The sequence below is a fragment of the Acinonyx jubatus genome, chromosome A2 (assembly GCF_027475565.1).
Source record: "Acinonyx jubatus isolate Ajub_Pintada_27869175 chromosome A2, VMU_Ajub_asm_v1.0, whole genome shotgun sequence".
Classification (NCBI taxonomy): domain Eukaryota; kingdom Metazoa; phylum Chordata; class Mammalia; order Carnivora; family Felidae; genus Acinonyx; species Acinonyx jubatus.
The window spans coordinates 101,844,799-101,865,887 of NC_069383.1; the positions used below are offsets into that span (position 1 = coordinate 101,844,799).

Genomic DNA, 21,089 nt, shown 5'->3' on the forward strand with positions numbered 1-21,089 from the left:
AAGCCCCGAGTTGGGCTCTGTGCTGACATCGAGGAACCCACTTGGGACTGACTCTCTCTCTCTCTCTCTGTCTCTCCCCCCTCTTCCCCCACTTGTATTTGCATGCTCATGTTCTCCCTCTCTCTCTCTCTCAAAATAAATAAATAAACTTAAAAAAAAAAGAGTGTACATTTCTTCCCTAGACATGGAATTTTTAAGTGCTTTTGCGATACGTGTGTAAATTGGATTATGGTCTTTTCAAGTCTTTGAAGCGATTGCAGGATAGTCACTTAAAAAATAGACCGGCATTTGGTTTGGAAACCCATTTGCTTTCTGATCTGGCAAACTGCACTGAGCTGGTTTAGTTTATTGGAACTGTACTTAGTCAATGACATGTTGGTAAATAGCACGCGTGTTTATACTTTTCATAACTTTCGGATCCATTGAAAACCCTTTCCTTTAAACGCTGGGAGCAGCTGTGACCGATTTGGTCCCAGGTGGAGCGTGGCTGGGGGTTGGGATCCCCGGAGGCCAGCACTGTCTGCGCAGATCCCAGCCGTGGGGTGACAGACAGGTGCGAAACCAGCCCGGTGGGTCTGTGTCAACAGTGTGCTTCGTGGGCACCAGTGGGGACCCGAGTCATTTCCTGACCGGTCACGTGAATGGTCTACAGCCCAGAGCTGGGGACTTGACAGATGGTGGTATACGGGGGGTCGCGGGGAAAAGACTCAGCACTTGGGTGTACTTGTTTTGGATTCTCCCATTGAACCGTCCACCAGCCCTGTGAGGTACGACCTTCGTGACACCAATTTTAAAGATGGGAAAACCGAGTCGCTGGCAGCGTGCTGCCCGTTGTCCAGGGACTTGACTTGGATGTTACCTGTCACGACGTCCCCCTTCCAGATGACAGTAGCATCAAGGCAAAGAGGCCATTACTCTCTGCTGAGTAACGGAGGCTTGTTTTTCTTAACGTTTTGTAGCTACCGGAGTGTGTTCATGCCCGAGACCCACGAGGGAAGGTATTTTCAGGGAAACTTGGGTTTAATTCTCGGAGCCTCTGTGATGAAACGTTCAGTGTGTACCCTGGGATTTTGCATTTATGTCTTTGATTCTAAAATGCCCTGAGATAAGGGGTCAACTTAATGACTGCTTTCCAGTCAAAATGAAGAGAAAGATGACCAAGTATGATCCTTAAATGTGGATCAACTGGAAGATGTGTGTGTTTTAAAACGTCAAAATGAGAGAATGTCTGGAAACCAGTGAAATGCTATAAATAAGTAAATAAACATAAATAAAAATTTTTGAAGTATATATATATATATTTAATTTCTAATTATAATTGTAATTAAAAAGTTTTTTTTAATGTTTATATTTGAGACGAGCACGAGTGGGGCAGGGGCAGGGAGAGAGGGAGACACAGAATCCAAATCAGGCTCGAGGTTCCGAGCTGTCAGCACAGAGCCCGACGTGCGCCCACACTCACTGACTGCAAGATCATGACCTGAGCTGGAGTCGGACGCTTAACCAACTGAGCCACCCAGGCGCCCCTAGTTTTTTAAAGTTTTCTTATTTACTTTGAGAGAGAGAGAGAGAGAGAGAGAGAGAGAGAGAGAGAGAGAGAATGAGAGGGTAAGGGGCAGAGAGAGAGGGGGACAGAGGACCCAAAGCAAGTGGGCTCTGTGTCGACAGCACAGAGCCTGATGCAGGACTTGAACTCACCAACCGTGAGATCGTGACCTGAGCCAAAGTGGGACGCTCAACCGACTGAGCCCCCCAGGCGCCCCTACAAGTATATATTTTTTGATTGGAGAGAGAGACAGGCTTGTTCTACTCTGAATGCTGATTTTTTGCCTACACGTCATCTTCTCAAATAAGGTCATCCCCTTAGGTGTGGGCTTGACGTCTTCGATTTCTTCTGGATAGTTTGAGGGAAATGACAGCTCTACAATAATTCTAAAAAACAGCTGTATTTATTGAGTGCTTTCCACGTGCTGTTTTTATCGTGTGCTCCTGTCACACAGCGTGTGCCTCGACGGTCGCCGTGGGGCCGTGGGCCCAAGTCCTTCTCCACTCTGCCTTCCTGCTCCTGGGCACTGTCTTTGGTTCCTGCCTGCAGGCCGATTGAGTGATGGAGAGCCAGGGGTACTTAATTCATGTCCTGTCCAGCAAGGTCCAGAGCCACGGTGGAACAGAGGCCAGTGAATTTGCCTCCTTCCAAGAAACACCTGTCTAGGGCCAGACCCCAATATCCCGCTTCTGTTTTCCTCCTCTTCCTTGCCATGGTGGTTCAGTCCCCCCCAGAAATCCGTGTTCTTTCAACTCTCCGCAGTTCTCAACAGAGACTGAACTTCCCGGATCAGTGTTCTGGTTAGCCTCTGCCTCTGGGTCATTATGGAATCACGTCTAGAAGGTACATGTTTGCTCGCGTTGGCTGCTTCTTGAGCTGTAAAGGCTCAGTGTTTGTCACGTACCCGTCAAGGCCACAGTGTAGCCCACTGGTGTGTGCTGTTGGGTTGGCGGTGTGAACTGAGAACCAGCTAGGCAGGGAGGCAGCGGACACGACTTCTTGAGAAATGTCATGGGTGCTCGGAGCCGGAAAGGGGCCTGGCGTGCACCTGGGTGATGCGCACGGGTCAGCTGCTTCCCTCGTAAGCGCCCCATCTTGCCCTTGAGCGTTTGAAGTTCTGTGTCCTATATCAGGACCCATACGCCCCTCAGCTTCTTTTTTTTAACGTTTATTTATTTTTGAGAGAGAGAGAGAGAGAGAGAGAGAGAGAGAGAGAGAGAGCGAGCATGGGCAGGGGAGGGGCAGAGAGAGAGGGAGACACAGATCCAGAAGCGGGCTCCGGGCTCCGAGCTGTCAGCACAGAGCCCGACTCGGGTTTTGAACTCATGGACCGTGAGATCATGACCTGAGCCGAAGTTGGACGCTTAACCAACTGAGCCACCCAGGCGCCCCCAGAATTCTTCCTTTTTAATACAGCGTGTGGAATAGTGAAAACATGGGCTTTTAAACCTGTTTAATTTCCTATTTAGGTGTTTGTTCTTTCGGGTAGGTTTAAATCATTTCTGCATGATACTTAGTTCATGCTGAATTTCAGAGTAGTGTGCGTGGATCCCTTTATTGTTACAAGGGACTTTTCCCTCCCTGGGCAAAGTGTCCTCTGCTCCCTGTGCCTCATTTGGCAAGTGGGGGTAGATAGGGCCCGCTCCCCTGCTCCCCTGCAAAGAGGGGCCACTGACTGTTGGTTGAGTCTTTTAAAGATTCTTAACTATTGGGGCACCTGGGCAGCTCAGTCGGTTAAGCGTTGGACTCTTGGTTTCGGCTCAGGTCCTGATCCCAGGGTTTGTGAGATTGAGCCCTGCGTCAGGCTCTGTGCTGACAGCACGGAGCCTGCTGTGGATCCTCTGTCCCCCTCTCTCTGCCCCTTCCCCCCTCGGGTGTGCTCTGTCTCTCTCTCAAAATGAATAAACTTAAAAAAAATAAAAATGATTACTATTTTTTTACTAATTAGGAAGATACCAAAAAAAAGTGTTTAAAGTTGCTGTTAATTGAAGGTTAGCATTATTCTCAGCCTCTGCAGACTTTTTCTATAATTGATGTTTAAGGAAAAGATAAACACTTGGCTGATGTTTTAGCCTCTCTGCTTACTGAACTCGCTGTCACTGTGCGTGGGGTTGGTTAGGTTTTCCGGAAAAGTGCTAGGAAACCTGGCGTGGCATTTTCTGCAGGTGGATTCCCCGCCTGTGCCTGCAGCTTGCTCTGGCTGCTGTGGTTCCGCAGAAGCTTTTCAGCCCCACCGTGGCACTGGCTGGGGGACAGGAGGGAGAAGGGGGTCTCCGCCAGCTCTTTCTAGGTGCGTGGGAGCCCGCTTATGATGCGGGGACTGGAATTTGATCACTTGGCAGTGGGGCTTATATAAATAGAAAATAAACCATAAAGGGAGCATAAACTTCTAGGAAAAACAAGACCTTTTCGTTATTGGTAGAGAATCCCAACGTGGGTTAGAAATGCAAGAAGCTGAGGGGCGCCTGGGTGGCTCAGTCAGTGAAGCGTCCGACTTTGGCCCAGGTCATGAACTTGGGGTTTGCGAGTTCGAGCCCTCCATCGGGCTCTGTGCTGACGGCTCGGAGCCCGGAGCCTGCTTCGGGTTCTGTGCCTCCCTCTCTCTCTGTTCCTCCCCTGCTCGCACTCTGTCTCTGTATCTCTCTCAAAAATAAATAAAGATTAAAGAAAAAAAAAAAAGGAATAGAAGAAGCTGGGTTAGATGTTTGTTTCACAGGGAAGCTGGCTGGCCTGTGGCATACTTGTCCGCATTTGTCACGATCAAGGTGAAGACATTGAAGTCGCCTTACACAGGCTGCCGCGTCTGTCTGGACCGAGGACCTTGCCGCTGCCAGCAGGGGCCTTGTTCCTCCCCCTCCCTTTTCAGTGAGACCACCCCTCCTGTTTTGTTTCAGTCGCACCTTCTTCCCCCCACTTACCCTGCTCTGTGCGTTCCTTGTATTATTCTACGGCGCCGTCCTCTTAAATTATAAATTAGTATGCTGCCTGGTATGATAATCGCGTACTATCTGTATTGTCCAGGTAACATATAAGGCAGAGAGGGCAGGATCTGTCCTTTAAGGGCTCATGTGCTGGCCATAGAATGGGTGTTCGGTAGACGATTATCGAACAGGTGGACTCTCTCTGCACATTGGCTGTATTTGTCTGTTCCTTAGGTGACCAAGTGGTCAGGTATCAGATTCTCCGAAGCCTTGTGGTCAGGTAGGCCCAGAACTCTGCCGTGCTGGTTAAGATTTTCTAGTCTCAAGGAGTATAAAGGTGTCGATCGGTAATCACAGACGTCGTTTCATTGTTCTGAAAAGCTTTCTCGTACTGAGATTCCTGCTTTCACGACTTCCCCGGCTGATGTCCAGCGCGGGTGTGGTAGGTCTTAGGCTCCCAGTGACCTGGGGGTTAATGCCCGTAGGAAATCCTCCTCATGAGCAAATTCGTTTGGAGTAAAGTGAGGTCTCTGGTCTTCTGAGACGGAAATGCCAGGTGTGGGGTGAGGATCGAGGGTGCAGACGCACAAATCCCTGGGCTAGACGCTGTCCCCTGTGGTGGCGCGGGATTTGCTCCACCCTCGGCCTGCGCTGCTCGGTGTGGGATCCGGACACCAGAATCACCTCGGAGCTACTGTCCGAGCGAGGGCTTCGAGGTGAGACGGGGGCACCCGAGGCTAGGACACTGCAGTGGCCGTACGAGAAGTGAGCCGAAGTCTATTTAGAAGGCCAAGTTATCAGGATGTGGTAACCAGTCTGGAATGCGAAGCAGGAAGAGTTTGTGGCTGACTCTTCGTCTGGCTCGGGCACCTGCCCGAGGGGTGGCTGGCCGGCGGTCACTGAAGTATTTCTGGGGACCAGTGGCATGCCAGCATTTCAGAACACAGAAGTTTCGATATAATTATGTACCTTCCCATTGCACAAACTCGCCTCTCCTCTGTCCATCCATCACCCTCCTGGCCAGCCAGGTGTCCAGCCTTTGTGTGGGCACAGACTGCCCTCTTCCTGGACGCTGTGGTCACCTGGCGAACACCATTGCAGGAGCCTGTCCCGTCTGGGAGCCTGGCACTTGGCCTGCTGGGCTGTGACATTTGTGCAGGTGACCTGGGCGTCTGCGTCTCTCTGGGCTCCCTAGGGCCTGAGGCTTCCTGGCAGTGGGAGGGGTCTGTGCTGGGGCGGCCTGGGCTGGACCTGCTATGTTTCCAGAAGCATCTTTCGGAGCCCGTTTGGAACAGGGTCATGTGATGGCGCTGTCGGGAGGGACCTCGGTTTTCTTTCACGGCTCTCCTCAGGACTGGTGCCAGGGGCAGGCTTGTGGAGTCTGTGTATCAGTTCTATTTTATTTAATTTATTTATTTATTTTAATATTTATTAATTTTTGAGTGCATGAGAGAAAACATAAGTAGGGGAGGGGCAGAGAGAGAGAGAATCCCAGGCAGGCTCCACACTGGATTCATACAAGGCCCAAAGCCATGAACCGTGAACTCATGACCTGAGCTGAAATCAAGAGTCAGACGATTACCCCACTCAGCCACCCCGGTGCCCCCTGTGTATTGGGATTTTGCATGGATCTGGGTATCTGGCAGGCCAGGAACCCCACTTTAGACAAGGAGACGTCGGGTACAGGTGCCAACAAGCAGCTTCGTGAAACCTGTCGCGGGTCCACTGACACGGGAAGATAGTCTCTCTGGAGACTATCTGATAACGTGCAGGGATCATGACCTCGCAGGGGGCCTTTGGGGGAAGAAACGTTCTGTGGAAAAGGCCGGGCTGTCGCAACATCTGTAGACTATCTGTGGCCGCGTTCGTTCCGAATTTGTGACGCCTGTATTTCCACACGCATGCATGTGCACGCACACACGTACACGCTCGGCCCCGTCTTCTCCTGAGCGCAAGGGCTTCACTCATAGGGCTGGGAGCCGCACCTTCTGTGACGGAGGCTGGCTGGCCCCGCGTCCTTGCTGTCACTCACTGGGCCTTCTTACTCGCAGCTGCTTTCCAGGTATGCAGGGGTGAGTTCAACTCCCCACGCTGTCCCCGACCCCTCCTGAGCTGTAACAGAGTGGGGTGTCTTCTCGTTAGGGTCTGTGTTGGGATTTTGTGTACCTCGCCTGACTCGATCTCCCCCAGCAGGCCCTCTGAAGTGTGTGCTGTTACCCAGGTTTGCCTGTGGGGACCCTGAGGCCCGGAGACTTCCGTTGACTTAATCTTGGTCGGCTCAGATGGCTGGAGGTGGAAGGGTCCGGGTCCTGCTTTGCTCTGTCTGGTCCCAAACCTGCGTCCCCTCCCCGCCGCCCACATGGGGCTAGATTTGGGGGAATTCTGCCCTTGCGTTGCCTCCGGGTGTTTCATTCTGGACAGTTCTTGTGTGTTCATGGAGGCTCTCCTGCCCCAGGTCTCCCAGACCACTCACTGCCCTCGGGCATCAGTGGAGAGAGAGCACCCCGGGCCCCCCTCAGAGCTCATCCCTGGGGAGGAGAACGTCCTATCCTGGGCGGGGGGGGGGGGGGGGGGGGGTGGTGGTGGTGTTCATCTCTGGAGGTTGGATTTGGTCCCTGTCAGGATGGCAGTTGCTGTCCCTCTGGAAACAGAGCATATCTCTCTGGACTGTTTGAATGTCCCTCCTGTCCGGTGTCATCTTAGACCTCCTAGGTCTGTGTCTCTCGGTTGACATCTCCTATGGTGACGGGCCCATCTTTCTCTTCACACCTTCTGGTTTTGAATTGGGTGTCAGACGTGGTGAACCATACGTGGCTGAGGGCTGGGTTTTTTGTTTTTGTGTTGCTTTAAACTTTACTCATTTTATTTTTTAGAGAGAGAGCATGCATGTGAGTGGGGGAGGGGCAGAGGGTGGGGGAGAGAGAGAGTCTTAAGCGGGCTCCGCGCCAGCACAGAGCTGAGGTGGGGCTCGATCCAACGACCCCGGAGATCATGACCTGAGCAGAAATCAAGAGTCACTCAACTGAACTGAGCCACCCAGGTGCCCCTGTGTTGATTTAAATATGGGGGGGGGGAGGGATATCTTTTTTTTTTTTTTAATGTTTATTTTTGGGAGGGAGAGAAAGCACAAGCAGGGCAGGGGCAGAGAGAGAGAGAGAGAGAGACCCAGAATCCAAAACAGGCTCCAGGCTCGGAGCTGTCGGCACAGAGCCTGATGCGGGGCTTGAACCCATGAAGTGCGAAATCGTGACCTGAGCCGAAGTCAAAGGCTTTTAACTGACTACTGAGCCCCCCAGGTGCCCCCTTCTGGCTGCTCCTTTCTGGTGGTTCTTTCCCTGGCCTGACAGTTTCCTGACACGCGTGCACTAGCCAATACTCGGCTGGCACCTTGCCCGGTGCCCCGTGCAGGTCCCCGTGGCCTCCCTGAACCGTTCTGTCTCCTAGAAGGACCCCGGGTGTGGTATGGGGCCCCCTTCCTGGTGCTGTGGATGGGGAGCTCTCCGGGCAGCGAGTGGGGCACTGGTCGGGCTGATCTCGTTTGTCTGTCTCTGTCAGGGATACGATCCCATGCCGCCTGTCGTCCAACGTGCATGAAAACTCTTTTCAGTGTTTTAGTTATTTAAGGAGAGAGGGTCCCTTCCGTCCTCATACTCCCATCTTGGCAGGTGGCATGTTTTAACCCTGGTTCTGGGACTAGGTTAGGCTCACCGCGTTGTTAGGGAGTGTGCAGAACCAGCTTAGGAGCCAAAGAGAAATAATAGAGATAGTGGGGTCCAAAGACCTCCCTTTCTAGATGAGGAAACAGGTGCAGAGAGCGAGTTTATTTGCTCGGAAGCTTAGAGTTTGTCACAGGGGTGATTTGTAAACATTTGGCTCACATCACAGCGAGGGTTTTCATTCACAGAGGATGTGATGAACAGCTTTTTGTGACCCATGCGGGGGTTGGGAGCCCGCAGTCCTCCCCGGCCGCAGGGAAGGGCTGACCGCATCTTGTCTAGTGGCCACCAGCAGCTCCCGGGGTCCTGGGGGTCATTTGCTCTCTCTTGGCCACTTGCTTTGCACAAAGCCCCGTGGGAGATACGCCTCAAGGGAGCGGCACCCCGACTTGACAGCCATGCCCTTCAGCATGCTTCTGGAAGCTGCTTTCTGCCCTTCCCTGCTCTCGAATCTGCCCCCTGAAGAGTATCACACCGGGTTGAGGTGCGGCGTGGGGACCCAGGCAGGAGCTCTTTGCCAGCCTCAGCTTACCTCATCCTGCCTCCAGATTCCTGGCCTCGGGCTGCCGTTCACCCCTGGCCCTCTGCCCCAGGCTTGGCCAGAGGGCCGTAGAAATGAGGAAGGGCCACCAAGGATTACATCATCTTAAACCCTGGGGCTTTTTCCTGGTCAACCAGGACAAACGAAAGCCCTTTCCAGTTTTGAAATTCAGCATTAAAGAGTTCGCGGAAGAGGATGTCTCTTCTCCTTCTGCTAACTGGGGGCACGCGGTGTGGTTGGGCTGTGCACCCGCTGTGTGGGGATAGCGCCGACCCCATTGATTGTTGCGACAACGCGGCACGGGGTTCGCCGCCTGAGGTTCGAGTGTAGATGTTGCAGGGGCCGGTGTGGCCAAGAGCAAGCGGGAAGCTTCAGCCAAAGAAGTCGGGGCGCTTGTCCACAGGGGTTTTGTGCGCCCCGTCAGGGACGCCTCAGGATCGTGATCCATGTTTCAGACGAGGCAGCTCAAGCCTTGAGACACTGAGGGATGGTTGCCACGACCAGGTCACCAGGACTTTGAACCAGATCGCCCCCGTGTCCAAGCTGTGCTGGCTTAGGGCACCTCACCGCCTTTTGTTAGCACCTGTGCTCTGTCCTTTGGTTGACGTCTGTATGCAGCTGGGAGACTTCCTTCTCTTTGCCTCCGGGAGGGGTTCCACTCTTATGTGGCCTCTTGGCCTGGTCCCTTGAACCTCAGCACACAGTCAGTCTGTGTATGCGCAGGGGAGGGGTGGGGACAGCAGGTGGGACACCTGGAATGATGCCTCTCTTCCAGAACTTGGAGTCCTGGCCGGCCAGAATTCGCTGGGGCAGAGTCAGAACCTATTTTATTCCACAGGGAAGTCTGTGGTTTGACTGTCAGATTGTTCTCATTCCCCGTGTTGCGTTTTGCCCAATCCCCGGGAAGCACTGTGAGGGCTGAGATTGGCAGCCTTATTAATTAGCAGCTCGGTGATTTCCGTATCGTCTCACTTCCCAGACTGCTAAGTCACCGTGGACCTTGAAGACGGTTCAGGTGCCCCTAGCCGACCATCCTAGCAAATTCACCCTATCTTAGTACGTGCGGATGTTTTGGTCTCTGTTCATTTTCCTTCTCACAAGGGAGGGGGGTGGGTCCCAGAGGACAAACCGCGTTTGTAGCAGAAAGGGGGGTATCCTCAGGGGATCTGCCTTGGCGAGCAGCCAGGCCTCCATTAAGTCATCTTGTGGTAATGCCTCCATCGTAATGCCACCACAGAGGCCACCATGGTAATGCCTCCCTTCTGGGGGTGGTTGGGGATAGAGGAGGACAAAAGGGCATGCCGGGGACAGAGATGCTTTAATGAATAGGGTGCAGAGATGCTTTAATGAATAGGGAGGCCTTCAGGACTTCCTGTTTGTTGTTGTTGTTGTTGTTGTTGTTAATGTTTATTATTTTTGAGAGAGAGAGAGAGACAGAGGGCGAGTGGGGGAGGGGCAGAGAGAGAAGGAGACACAGAATCGGAAGCAGGCTCCAGGCTCCACGCTGTTAGCACAGAGCCCGACGCGGGGCTCGAACTCATGGAGTGTGAGATCATGACCTGAGCCGAAGTCGGACGCTCAACCGACCGAGGCCCCCAGGCGCCCCGTCCTTCCTGTTTCGTATCACACGCAGAACCTGCGTTTGCTCTTCTGTGTTAAGTAATATGTGGGCAGCCACGCAGCACCGGGTGACCCGGTCATTGGGCAAGTGCCCATCGACTCTGACTCATTGGCTCCCCCACCAGGAGGGGTGCCCGGTGCCTGGGCAGACGGCGTGTGTGGGTGGGAACCGGTGACCCCCGCCGGGGAGGGGCGTGCTCCCTTCCCAGAGAGCCTGGGAAAACCTGCGTGGCCTTCACCTTCCTCCCGTTGACCTTCTCTAGAGTCCCGGAGATCCCCTTGGGTGACCGAAATAGCCATTAAAAAGCTGATAACAGCATTGTGGTTTGGGCAGGGGCCCCCGTTGTACTAAAGTCGGTAAGTGAATGACTTTGGAAAGCCATCAGCCTTCACGAAAGCAAGAGTGGGCGGGAGAATTAGGGGCACAGGAAACATGGGGCTGTGGCCGCGGCAGAGTGTTTCCTCCATCATGCTTCTTACCAGTTGGAATGACGCCCCCTGAGACGTTTGCCTTCTTCTCTGAGCCACAGTCACTGTATCGGCTGGAACTCACCCGCCTTTCACTAGAGCTCCTGAGACACAGAGCCCCCCCCCCCTTGTGAAATCATGGGGGCCCCAACCTCTGACCTCCAGGCCCGCGCCCCCGGGGTGATAGTTGTCCCCCTCTCCCTGGGCCCACCTACCTCCCATCTCCTTCCTGCCGCACAGCCTGGGCCTGCTTACTGGCCACTTACAGCTAGTTCTCAATTGTGCTCCGTGCGTCCCCCGGTCGGCACGTCCAGAATTAAAGTCCCGGATGCGGGTAGAAGGCCTCGCACATGGGAAGAGGTGATTTGTCCTTTGGGGGCTGCCGAGGAGGCCGGCGGGGTTCTGGATCAGGGCTGAGTCGGGGGCAGAAGCCCCGTGTTTAGGGACTTGGTGGGGCCCACTTCTTTCCGGAAGCCATTCCCGTTCTCTTCACAAACGGCTGAATGAGGGAGTCCACAGCCCGGGGATCCCGTTCCCTGTACACTTGGGGTCTCCTGTCGGGGACACGGTATCAGAAGCCGCTCCGCCGTCGGTGGGACCCGCTGCAGGAAGAGAAAACTCCAAGGGAGTCGGACCCACGTGACCTGAACGCGCGCCATCTAGTCACCTACGCACTTCGGGTTTGCCGTGCCGTCAGTTGTGCACAGGTGGCCCTTCTCGCGGTTCTCATGCTACAGGTGGTGATGAAGGAGGTGAAGACGGGGGTCTTGGAGGCAGAGCAGGTGGAGGCGGCAGAGGAGGTCGGGGGAAACGGAGGTGAGGGAGGTGGCCGTAACAGCCGGATGAGTCGTGGTGTCAGTGAAAACAGCCACTAGGAACTTAACCATGACGCTTCACGTGCGCGATCACCCTGAATGTTCCAAACCCCGACATGGTGAGCTCTAGTGGTCTTCCCCAGGCTACTCAACTACTGATTTCTAGAAACCCTAGAGCCAGCGTTCTTAGCCAATGAGGCGGGCTGCCTCACTGAGGTGGGCACGCCAGATCAAAAGATGGGAAGAAAATTGAGGCGGCAAAGGGAATTTGGGGGAAGCCGTGCGTTCGGATCGACAGGCTCTGGGCACAAGGTTTCTTTGTAGGGTGATGGAAGCGTTCTAAATTTAGATGGTGGTGATAAGCGTACGAGTGCTGTAATTACACTGACATTCGTGGGATGGCACACAGATGCGCAGATTACACTTATGTTCGTGTAACTTCTATCCCAGTAAAGCTGCTTAAAAAAATAAATAAATAAAAAAGGGGCGCCTGGCTGGCTCAGTCGGTTGAGCGTCCGACGTCGGCTCAGGTCGTGATCTCGCAGTCTGTGGGTTCGAGCCCCGCGTCGGGCTCTTGTGCTGACAGCTCCGAGCCTGGAGCCCGTCGCAGATTCTGTGTCTCCCTCTCTCTCTGCCTTCCTCTGCTCGCTCTCTGTCTCTTTCTCAAGTATAAATAAACATTAAAAAAAAGGAAAGAAAGGCAATTCGTCCGTTACTTTCGCTTTACGACGTCAAGGATCAGGACACTTAGAGCTAATTGTGTAGAAGGAAGTGTCTCAATATGGTGTTTATGGGGCAGTCTGTCTGTTTAGGTCTGTGGTGCTTGGGCGCAATGAAGTTCTCATGGAAATCGGTTCTCTAAATAGTGGCCTTGTCGCTGCCACACTTGGTGTCCTCCTCTTCTGGAGACGAGGTTTTGTTTCTCTGATGAGTGTAGATCCAGGTATGTGTGTGGTTGAGTCAGCAGCTTGCATCAGTACCATATAAATAGGAAGCATTACTCTCGCTACACAGGAGGGCTGGCGTGGTGAGTAATTACTGAAAAATTAGTCTGTTTTCATGAAAATTGGTGATCGTCTGTAGCTGGAGGGAGGTCCAGTGTGAAATCTTGACCACCCCTAACTGTGTCTGTCTGGAAGTTATAGAGTGATGTGTGCAGCTGACCCCGTGGGCATTGGACGCGGGGAATTTACAGTAGACTGTAAGCGTGTTCTCTTCTAGAGTTGGATTCCGATTTGTTTTACACCTTTACCTGTGTTTTGTATCAAGTGACAAGACCCAGGGTGACTGTGTTTCACATACTGAGCTTCAGAAGCACTGGCTTGTTGCATGTGAGAGGGACCCACGACCTCACCAGGCGGTGGGCTGCAGTGGGTGGGGAGGGGGCCGCCTGGTGGGACAAGGCCCCAGCGGTGGCATTTGCCAGGGCAGCGCAGGGCAGGGTGTGGGAGGGCCGGGAGAGCCCCTCTGGCTTGGCTTTCACTGCATTTTCAGGCCGGCCTCCCTGGACAGCCCCTTCCCCTTGCCCACGCTGTTCTCATGCATTGTTGTTTGTGTTTTGTTTGTTTGTTTTGGGGTTTGGTGTACCTGTGATGTTTATTTTTATTTTTTAAGTTTATTTATTTATTTTTTTTTTTTGAGAGAGAGAGAGAGAGAGAGAGAGAGAGAGAGAGAGAGAATCCCAAGCAGGCTCTGTGCTGCCGGTGAAAAGCCTGACATAGGACTTGAACTCACGAACAGTGAGATCATGACCTGAGCAGAAACCAAGAGTGGGACGCTTAACCGACTGAGCCCCCCAGGTGCCCCTGGTGTACCTGTAGCATTTGAAATCTATCTGCATTAGGATTTCAGCTCATGGGTTTTGATGGAGTGTCCTCACTGGGTGAAGACATTTCGAATCCCCTCGTTCCGTACCAGGTGGTGTTAACGTTGGGTTATCTTAGAGTAATTAAGGGCGCCTTCTGTGCCTTCATTCAGGTCCTTGAAAAGATTGTACATTGCGTGGGGCCAAGGACACAGCCCTGACGCCCACTGGAGACAGAGACGTCTCTTACAGACATCTTGTCCCAGCTGTTTAGTATTTGTGTCGGGGCCTGCTGTTCACGGACACCTGGAACCTTCCCTTGCTGGACAAGTCCTTGGTTTACGTCGCCTGAATTTATTCCCCCCAGCCAACGTTTGAAGCCACCAGTCTGCCCCAAAGAAGCACACAGTTGCACAAAGTCTCACACTGACAGGTGGGAGACTGGGATTTGACCCCGGAGTCTGGCCTTCAGCAGTACGCTCCCATTTGTTACCCGGCAGATACCGTGCTGACCGTTACACTCACGTGTTCTCTGAGGCACACATGCGTTGGTCCTGTATTTTTATTCAGATAAGGAACTGCTCAAACCGCCCAGTCTCTGTCTCGAGAGCGGTGTTCCTCTTGTGCGTTGGGCAGCCAGCGTGGGCACCGATTTATTTGAGGCCCCGCTTGTCACAGGATGCGGGGGCCAGCTGACGTGTGTGGAGTCAGGCCCTGTGTGTGCCCAGGCCGTGCTGTGATGCGTCTCACGGAAAGTGTGCCCTGCCAGGCTCATGCAGGTGGGGGCGTGCCCTGGTGACAGTGCTCCGTGATATTCCTTCCACCCCGGCCTTCACCCTCACTGCCTCCCCGGGGGGGCAGAGGCGTCCCTGCCCCAGATCTGGGGTCGTCAGGGACAAGGGGCACGCGCTGGTCAGCTCGCCCTCCTACTTCCCACTTTGAATTAAAGAGTGCAGCAGGATGAGGGGTACGGGACCATTTTCATCTGGGCTGTCAGAGAAGGCGCCTGAAGGAAGCGGCTTCTCAGGCCTTGAGGATGAGTGGATGGTGTGTGTGGAGGACAAGGCAGAGAACATTCCACATAGTGAAGAATCCCCGGGCAGAGCAGGATGGGGCGGTGTGTCTGCTGTGAACTGTGCCTTTGAGCTGGAGGGAAGCCAGGCCAGGAAGGTGGCCCCTGGAATATTCCGTGTAAGCAAACCACCTGAGGTAAGGAGCTCAGACTCAGCCCCGCCTTTGAAATGGCCTTGCGGGCCCACGGGCCTGGGAGTCTGCATTCTGTCTGGAGAGGCTCGTGTGCTACTCTGGGGTGGGGTCTGACCCCACAGACAGCCAGGCCCACCAGGCTCAGAGCCCGGCTCGAGGCACCCTTTACATATAACCTTTAAAACCTTGGGTTCTCGGGGTGCCTGGGTGGCTCAGTCGGTTAAGCGACCGACTTCGGCTCAGGTCATGATCTCACCATCCGTGAGTTCAAGCCCTGCGTCTGGCTCTGTGCTGACTGCGTAGAGCCTAGAGCCTGCTTCGGATTGTGTGTCTCCCTCTCTCTGGCCCCCGCCCCCCGTCTCTGTCTCTCAAAAATGAATAAATGTTGAAAAAAATAAATAGATAAAATGAAACATCAGTGCTCCATCGGCAGAGAGAGGTAGGTTAAGCACCTGCCTGTGTGCAGCGGGCATGTGCCCAATGAGAGAGGAAGAGTATTTCAGGGAGGGCCTGGAGGGGTCTGGAGAAGCCAGCCTGGGGCCAGCAAGAGGCCTGGAGGAGCGAGCGGGGGAGGGGGGGGCGCATTCCTGCAACTCCCGGAAGTATGGCTCACGAAGGAACTTTCTAGAAGACAGCACAGTCCAGCTGGACGATCCATCCCTCATCCCATCCTCCTCCTCCCCATCGCCACGTCCCACGGGGGCTCCAGGACCCGCATGCCGGCTGCGGCTGACCTTGCGGGCTCATACCCCCGGCCCCCCCAGCTCGGAACAAAATCACTCAGCACAGCTTTACGCTGCAGGAGGCTGCTCTCCTTCCTTTTCACGGAGGCAGTGTGTCTGCCCCGCTCCACTGGACGCCCGCTTCCGACTCTGGAAAGTGTTTCTACAGCCACACGGGTCTGGGGGGGCAGTCCGGCCCCAGACAGTGAAGTGACCTGCTCGGCCACTGAAGGGGCTTCGGTTCACTGTCCCGGGCTCCCACCTTCCCCAGAGGCGTAGATGGCCCAGTGACGAAGGGCTCGGGTTTGAAGAAGCCGTAGCTGCCAGCAGCCACCTTCGGAGAAGAATCCTGGACTTTCCCTCCAGGCCCCGGGCCTCCTGCCAAGGAGGAAGCTCTGTAGGATCGGCCCCTGACCCTCCGGGGAGGCTGGTTAATCTGGAACGGGAAACCCACCCGGACAAACAGAAAAACGGAGCCCTGGGAGACCCAGCCGCACAGTGACAGGCTTGTTACTCCTGGCCGGGTTTTCATCACCCTGAGCCTGGCCGGGGGCCACTGTTTGCCTTTGAAGAGCGGAGGGATGGGACGTTTGCGCCTTGACCTTCCGGAGCCATGGGGTGGGGGCAGTTAGCCTTTCCCTGCTGGCCGTATTTTACAAACGCTACCGTCTCTCATACTGTTCCATCTGCTTTCGCTTCCCAGGATAACAGGACTCTTGACTGAAGCGTCTGTCTGTTCAGTTTTTAGAAGGACGGTTTTTATTGACCTGGAAGTTTTATATACGAGCAAATGAGCCACGCTTCGAAATTTCGCTCTTACTGCTGTAATTTGTCATGCATCCCTGTCGGATTTTGACAGTCCTTGAGGTGTAGAGTTGCCAGATAAAGTATAGGATGCCCGGTTAAATTTAGACAAACTACAAAAGCTTTTTTTGTTTGGTTTTGTTTTGTTTTGTTTCTTTCTCGGCGAAGTCCCATGTAAGTTGAGACATACTTAGACCAAAAAGCGGGTAGGGTGTCTATCTGAAATGCCGGTTTCACGGGACATCCTGTAGTTTTATTTGCTAAATCTGGAAAGTTACTTGTATTCTAGAAAGGTATCTCAGTGGTGTCAGGTTAGTCTAGGGCCTGAATGGGTTCAGGGGATGCCCCGGGGGGGCCTTATGTGTCCCAGAGGGACGGGCTGGGTGGGGCCTAGGGGGGTGGTAGGAAGGCTGACCCTCTTACCCTTGGTTTATCCTCTCCCCACGTACCTGTGGGTCTGATTTCCACCAACACGTGTATTCCTAATGAGTACTAATTACTCATTTATATGTAAGTAAATGCTATAGAAGAGAATTAAAAAAAAAAATTTAACATTTATTTTTGAGAGAGAGAGACAGAGCGTCAGTGGGGGAGGGGCAGAGAGAGAGGGAGACACAGAATTGGAAGCAGGCTCCAGGCTCTGAGCTGTCAGCACAGAGCCTGACGTGGGGCTCGAACTCACGAACTGTGAGATCATGACCTGAACCAAAACCAAGAGCCAGATGCTTAACCTACTGAGCCACCCAGGCACCCCCTTGTTTTTTTCTTCTTCTTTCTTTCTTTCTTTCTTTCTTTCTTTCTTTCTTTCTTTCTTTCTTTCTTTCTCTTTTTAACATTAATTCACTTTTAAGAGAGAGAGAGAGCAGAGAGAGAGAGAGAGACAAAGCATGAGCAGGGGAGGAGCAGAGAGAGGGGGAGACACCAAATCCAAAGCAGGCTCCAGGCTCTGAGCTGTCAGCACAGAGCCCGACGTGGGGCTCGAACCCATGAACCATGAGATCATGACCTGAGCCGAAGTCGGCTGCTTAACTGAGCCACCCAGGCGCCCCCAGAAGAGATGTTTTAATAATTTAAGCAAACTCTGGAAGCAATTCTAGAAGAAAATGAGGAATTCATGTAAAAGGAAAAGGAGGACGAGCGTGTGCCCCTGGAAACGTGTCAGAAGATGTGATACAGAGAGTGTGGCCGGGGCTCAGGAACCAGCAGATCTGGGTGGCTGAGGCTCAGACACACGCGCGTGTGGAGATTATAAGGTGGGATGAAGGTGACCTTCCAGCTCAGGCAAAAGGGCAGAGTGAACTGGGGCCAGTATCTGGTCTCACTGCGTCCTTTCCACCAAAATAAACGTCCGAGACAGGGATGAGTCAGAGTACATCAAGTCAGAAGAGGGACCAAGTAGAACATACATGGATGCTCTCCACATTCCTTGAGAGAGGGCAAGGGCAGTTATCAAGCTGGCAGCAGTGAACTGAAAAGAAAAGGTCAGGGCACTTGCCTACCTTGAATTGAACTTGTGAGAATCAAAAGTATAGTTAAAACGGCAGACAGGATGGGAAAAGCATTTGCGACGAATAGCAGTCAACTGTGTTTCTTACCACATGAAGAGCTCATCCTGGAAGGATTTGAGGAATAAACCAGAGTTTCCAGTGGGCGGAGGAATCCACAGGCCACCTGGGGGGTGCTCTCCCAAGCCTTGGGCCCTGGCTTTGCACTTCAGGGTGTAAACAAACCTTCTGCCAATAAACCTTCTGGAGGGGGATCATTTAATGCATTTTCCAGATGAACCAGTTGACTCAGACTCCAGGTAACTGGCCCCGAGGGGCTCAGCTCCCCAGGGGTGGGTGGGCCGTGGCTCTCCCGGAAAGCCCCGGTGCCCTCCGTCTAGCTGACCTGTCTGAAGGTAGTCCAGATGAAGAAAGAGAAAGGCCTAATGAGCTATGAGAAATGGTCAACTTCGGTATTTAAGACCTGCACCAAAAACCACAGGTCAGGGCTACGGTTTACTTTCGGCATTGGCCAGAAAAAAATTCCAGAAAAATCACCAGTGTCAGTGTGCCACAGATGTTATGAAGCGGGCAGTTCTGTGTTTTGGGTGGAAGGGTAAAGCGATACAGACAAGAGTTTGACAGAATGTATCTAGATTCAAAAACAAGAATGCGCATGAAACCTTTGGCCCGGTGGTTCTGTTTTCAGGGATCCGATGCAAATAATCAGAAATGTGGACAGTTTTATGCACAGAGGTGTTTCTTGGATTGTTGTTTGATGCTGAGATTTGCAAGTGGCTGCAGGTGTTCACTAGAGTAGTTTGGAATCTGAAAACAGTATTTACCAAGGCTTTCAAATACCATCTTGTATGGGTGCCTGGGTGGCTTAGTTAAGTGTCCGACTTTGGCTCAGGTCGTGATCTCACTGTTTGTGGGTTCGAGTGCTGCATCGGGCTCTGTGCTGATGGCTCAGAGCCTGGAGCCTGCTTCAGATTCTGTTTCCCTCTCTTTCTGCCTCTCCCCTGCTCATTCTCTCTCTCTCTGTCTCTCTCTCTCTCTCTCTCTCTCAAAAATAGACATTAAAAAAAATAAAATAGGGGCCCCTGGGTGGCTCAGTTGGTTGGATGTCTGACTTCAGCTCAGGTCATGATCTCACAGTTTGTGGGTTGGAGCCCTGCGTCGGGCTCTGTGCTGACAGCCCAGATTATGGAGCCTGCTTCCGATTCTGTGTCTTTCTCTCTCTCTGCCCCTCCCCTGCTCACATTCTGTCTCTCGAAAAAATAAATAAACATCAAAAAAAATTAAAAAAAAAAAAGCATCTTGTAGTGTTAACCGGGGAGGGGAAGGCAGCAGAACCCTAAATCGTTGACCCTGTGTGATTTCCAGTGTCTGGCCGTGCACAGTAGTGGTGTGGGGTCCACAGGAGAGCTATCACTTACCCCACCTGCCGTCGTGGGATTCAGGTTCATTTTTATTTTCCATCTGCTCTGTGCTTCCCCAAAACGTACCTGCTTGTTTTACAATTTGGGAAAGAAAGAAAAAATATGTATCCCGATGGCAAAGAGCCGGCTGGATGGGGAAATGCTGGCTGAAATGGCAGACACTAGCAGAGGGGGAGGGGTGAACCCGGAAGGGGAGGCTTCGCTGCATTTGGGGGTCTGGGGTACCACCTTGTGCACTAACCCCAACAGCCCAGTTCCGTCCTCAGCACCTCAGTGGGGCTCCTGGTGGTGTCCTCTTGTCTCCAGATTTCGTGTCCTCCAGACCAGCCCATCTCTTCTTTTCTAATCAGAAACTTCCGTTTGGGCTTGCTTGCTTTCTTTCTCGTTTATTTATTTTAATGTTCGTTTATTTTTGGAAGAGACAGAGCACGAGCAGGGGAGGGGCAGAGAGAGAGGGAGACACAGAATCCGAAGCAGGCTCCAGGCTCCGAGCTGTCAGCACAGAGCCTGATGCAGGGGTCGAAATCAGGAACCGTGAGATCATGACCTGAGCCGAAGTCGGACGCCCAACCCACTGAGCCACCCAGGTGCCCCAGAAACCCGTTCTTAACTAACAGTATGGTCACCAGTATGGAATGGATTAATGTCACTTGAAGGACTAAAGTCAGGTTGCACACCCGCCCAGGGGAGTGGTCCAGGGCTTAGAAGTGCTGATTGAGATGCTTCGTTGCCATGGGAGATTTCAGAAAGATAGGCTCAAATTCAGTAACATGTGTCCTTTGATTCTGAATCCGTTTTTTAGTGGGATCATTTGTAACCCCATGCGATCCAGATGTCCCCTACACGTTCTCCGTAAGTAATTCAAATGTCGCGCACAGACGTATCATGTTTGTGCATTTTGTCTTCTCTCTGGGAGAACAGACCGAAAACTGATAGGATCCATCCCCGGGTGAGAGGAGAGAGGCTCATTTGGATTTTTTTCTTTGTGCTTTTCTTTAGCATCTAGATTTTCATAGTTAGCAGGTATTACATCTTTAAAAAAAAAAAAAAAGAACGCCGTTTGTTTTGGAGGGAGAGAAGCAGTGAGAATATCCTCTCGCACCTTGGGGCTTTGATCCGTTTTGCCCAGATTTTCTGGGGGAAGGGGTGACGGTGGCTGGGCCTCCTCAGGGACTGAGCCGCGTCCTTCTGAGGGGTAGATGTCGGTGGGTTGAACCTTCTGGACTATCTCCCCAGTGCCCCCAAATCTGCCTCCCCAGCTCTAGAGAGTGGCCCCCAGCACTGCATTGACCACACCCACACGTGTATACGTGCGGGTCAGCGTGCACACGGCGGAGGGCATAGAGTATCGCCCATCCGTTTCTATGCTCCCAGGCTCTGGACAGTCAGCCACTTGCTGGGGGAACATTCGGGTGATAAAGCAACTTCCTCAAAATGAATGAGTTTCTTGGAGTTTCTTGGGAAGCTTGGTGGGAAGGCACTTGGGATCTAAAAGCCCCACTGACTGGGTTCTAATCCCCGGGATGCCCCTTCCCAGCAGGGGTAGTAAGGTGGACATAACCTTCCTGAGCCTCAGTGTTTTCATCTGTAAAGTGGGAGTCCCGCTGGCAGTGTAGGCTCTGTGCACAGTGGCTGGTGTGGGTGCCCAGGCACGTGGAACATTCCACCCAAGGCAGTCTGTGGTTCCTGTGCAGAGGTAGGGATGAGGTTGATGAATTTGGCTGTTATTTTTGCCAGTATATTATTACTCTCAGAGCCGATGTGTTTTGCAGACAGAGTTCTAAAAGCTAATTACAGAGGTAATACATGGTGCCTGGTCAAAATTTCTTAAATCTGGAAGAGAAATTTGACCTCTTTCCACCCCAGGTTAATTCCTGCTAGTATTTTGTTACAAGCGTGTAAATCTTAAAGGACCCGTTTTCTTTGCCCGTATTTTAATGCGTCTTTCATTGGCTTGGTTCTAAGTCTCATGAAGACATTTTGCTAGAGTTGTGGAGCTG

The 21,089-nt window shown here is 52.8% G+C and overlaps 1 protein-coding gene across 9 annotated transcripts in view; it reads left to right on the forward strand.

Moving 5' to 3' along the window:
* Positions 1-21,089, forward strand: part of GRB10 (growth factor receptor bound protein 10) — a 182,866-nt gene that overhangs the window by 65,243 nt on the left and 96,534 nt on the right. The gene's annotated exons all lie outside the window — the stretch shown is intronic.